Here is a 3,945-nt window from a genome sequence, read left to right as displayed (position 1 = left end):
CTATTTAATTTGAAATCATAACTATTATCCATTTTTAAATAACAATGGTAGTCTTCAAATAATGAGCCTTCTTTAATAACATAGCAAAATGCCTGCAATTTGGAGTGATTGTATTACATTCTGTGTTCCAGTTCAAGGTTGTACCAACCCTGAGTAGTGAACACTGCTTGTTTGAAGTTTCCAAACTTATATCCCATGGGCCTGTCTTCATAATGGACAGTTCTCAAAGAATAACCACACAATCTTAATTTCCTAACATGCCCCTCAGGAAAAGGCTTAGGGTGCGTTTACAAAAGCAAGATCTCTTGTGAATCTTTTTTTATTTCAAGATTCAACTGAAACCAGGAGGAGTTGACAGCATGATTGAGAGGCGCACATATGAGCTTATAAATAGAGGCCTGAAAAGATGATTTGATTTCCATTCTTTGGAATGTTACTGCTATTCAGAGATACTGCAAAGTAATCTCTGGTAAATTGCCTATGATTGAAGCAAATGGTAACTCGCTGACTAGAGCCAGCCTTTGGTCCTTACTAGGAAGAAACTCTTTGCAAAAGTTCTGAGTAAGGGATGAAGGACTTTTGTTGTAATTCCTGATTTCCTGGTAAAATAGGGACATGAGACAACAAAATCTTCATCTCCAAATATTTATTGTGTCATTACAAATAATTCATGTAGCAAACAAGGTTTTCCATCCTGGGTAATTTTTAAACATCTTTTTACATTATTATGTCCCAAAATGAGTTTATTCCCCAACTGTTTTTTAATGGAAAGAGGCTCTTTTGCTCAAGTAATTTTTCATATTTTTCCAATTTCCCAGTGGTGTACCTGCCTTGGCAGATGGTGTGGCCTCTTCTTAATACATTTTTCAGATACCTTAATCTCTTTTCTGAACAACTGGAGATAAAAGGACATTGAATACTGCTGTAAGCTTCAGCATTCATTATAAACTAGTTCTATTTGAAATATGGTCCTTCCCAATGACATTTATTTGTAGAAGCATTTAGACATCTGTCTCTAAGCCTAAACTACAAATGTGGAAACTGAATGAGTTCTACAATTTAGTTGTTTTTTGGTTTTTTTTGATGTAATACTTAGTGGAATGTGGCTTCAGTCCTTGCCCCCTTAATTTTTTCATTGTCACTACTCGGAGTTCTTACTTTTTTCCCCATTTCCCACATGTAGAGTGCTGAAGGAAGTTTAAATAGATTTTTAATGCTTTTCTGTCTTCATATGACACTTGAACCAACAAGAGATAGAAAAAATGGGAACAAGTAAATTTTTGGATTAGTGAAATTACTCTAAATCCCTTTCAACAGTAATTCATCTTTCATTGTAAAACCGCAGTTAAATCTCTAAGTATGTCTGATATAAAATATTAATCCTATGTTAACGTGTTCTCTGCATTAAAAAAAAAATCCAATCAAAGCTACCAAGCAAATCTTGTAACTTATGATTGATTTATTTATATTATTAGCACTAAAAATGGTAATGAGGCTGACATGGAAGCTATAAAGCCATAAGCTATTTGAGTCAAAATAACCAGCCACACCTTCTAGGACGAGCAAGACAACTAAGAAACCTGTAAATAAAACCATCTGTGAAAAACAACACAGGGAGTAAACACTCAAAATGAAGCATGTCTTTCCGTGTTTCCTATCATGCTAACATAATGAAAATGAAGCACTACAAATGTTCAAAGCAGAGATCAGGGATTTTTAGCTACATCAATCTCTCCACAGTAGTCCCTCTGGCATCATAAAGAGTGCTCTCTGGGTATGGCTCACAGGAATGAGATCAGAACACACGCACAAACACACACACACACACACACACACAAAAAAAAAGGCACAACTGTGGTACACATATATAGGAAATATAAAATAAATAACTTTTGAGTTGGGGAATTTCTGTTATTTCAAGCAGGTCTGGTCAGGCCTGCTTGAAATAAATTTGCTTTTATATTGACTAAATTTATTTTACTTTTTAAAAGTCGTAAGTGTTCATGAGAGGAGTGCTGGTTTGAATCAGGCATGTTGCAAGCAGATGTTATGCAAGCTTCCCCAAACACCCCTGCCAATGACTGCAATCCTGAGTTATGACATTGACTGTAACTGCTGCAGCCTGGGCCCTTTTTTGGGCCACTCATCTGTTGGTTTTCCCAAAATGGGGATATTTTTGTGACGAGTACAAAAACTTGAAGATCAACATTTGTTTCCAGACCAACAGAATTTGAAAACCGTATCTGAGTTTCATGGCCTATTAGTACTACAGGACAGAAATTATAAATTATTATCATATATCATTATATATGATGTGATCCTGTTACTGAACATATCTCCTGATGTTTGGTAAGGGGCAGTCTCTTGCGGTTTCCTTCTATTCCTACTTTTGAAGGCTTAAAGGATGTGATTTCCAAATACCATTCACAAAACCCCTTGTAGGTTTTTAATTAAAAAACTCTTTTAGCCTACAAGTGTATGAAATGACTACATCCCTTCATAACCTTTAAACAAATAAATGAAGAAACAAAGGATATACAACCTACCAAAACTAATCTCACAGAGCAGAACTACTCTACTTTTAAAAGACACTGGAGATTCTGGGACAGGAGATGAAGTACTGTTACAAATACAGATTACAAGCTCTAAATAGAGAATGTCAGATGAGACATTACAGCTCCTACCCCTGAAATGCACTGTATTTTGGAGTATCTCATAAAACTAAAAAATTGCTGCTATTCACAGTAAGATTTTTTTTTTTTGCTTGTATACTTAAAAAGCTGATTTTCTTATTATATAACCTGATGTCATTGTTGCATGTTTTCTATTTTTAAGTACACATTCTACCATCCTTTTACAGACTGTAATATTGAAAAGAAACGTGGGAGTATGCAGGTAAAACAGAATAACAGTTTCTAAAAAATTATTTTCTAACTAAAAGATTATCACACTTTTCGTCTTTAAAAAATAAAAGTACTATGATAAAGCTTGCCTAAGGCTAACAGTCAGAACTGTGTGCTCGGTAATTTCATGATAGTATTCTTTTTGGTTAAAGAAGCAAGAAGCACTGAAATGACTTGCCCAGCAGTGCCAGACCAGTCAGTGTGAAAATTTAAAGGCTGAGACTTTGTCACCTACATCTGTATCCTAGTGTTCCTCAGCTACGTTTCTTTCACAAGGCTTTTGGTTTCAGGGCTTATGCGCAGGCACTGCGGTAAGTTTTGTATAGGGCAACAAGTGGTGAGAGAATGATTCTTATATCGGCCAGAAGTGATTGGGTTCGTGAATAGGCTGAAAGGTTATAGTTCGTGAGTAATCTGAAAAGCATTTAGGCATCCTGTGTAGGGTAATGCGTTGTATTCTTCGTCCCTCTGACATGCATCTGTGGTAAGGAGGGAGGTGGGGAGAGATGAGCTTTCCAAGGACCGAGCAAAGAACATGAAGCGCAGGTTGAGACAAAACACAGGGGGACGTTCCCTGTGACCGGCGCGATGGGAGAAGAAAGGGCGCATTCCCGATAGCCTGGATATCAAGGGGATTTCTTAATAGTGAGGCTCACCAGACTGTGAAAAGACTTTTCCACAGGAAATTATGGAGATCTCATCCTCGAGAGATCTGTTCGCCCAAGCTGTCCGGTCAGGTCCTAGCAAGAGCCTCCGTGGGCGAGCAGAGCCGACGGCTCCAGCCCCCCAGGACGGGCGGCTAAGCCTCCTCCCGGGTGCCAGCTCTGCCCTTCACTCCCGCGGCCCCGGAGAGCCGCTCCCCCTGCCCTTGAACTCCTCAGCCCTCAGCTCAACCCTCAGGGGGCGGCGGCGGCGGCGGCTCCCCCGCCCTACGGGGTCACGCCGGGCCAGGCCCGGCCGGCGGCTCTCCAGGCCGCGGCGGGGCCGTGAGGCTGTGAATGCGCTCGGTCCCCGCTGCGGAGCCGGAGCAGCTCCCCAGGGA

The sequence above is a fragment of the Parus major genome, chromosome 3, assembly GCF_001522545.3.
Source record: "Parus major isolate Abel chromosome 3, Parus_major1.1, whole genome shotgun sequence".
Taxonomy (NCBI): domain Eukaryota; kingdom Metazoa; phylum Chordata; class Aves; order Passeriformes; family Paridae; genus Parus; species Parus major.
Note: the sequence above shows the minus strand (reverse complement) of the source record.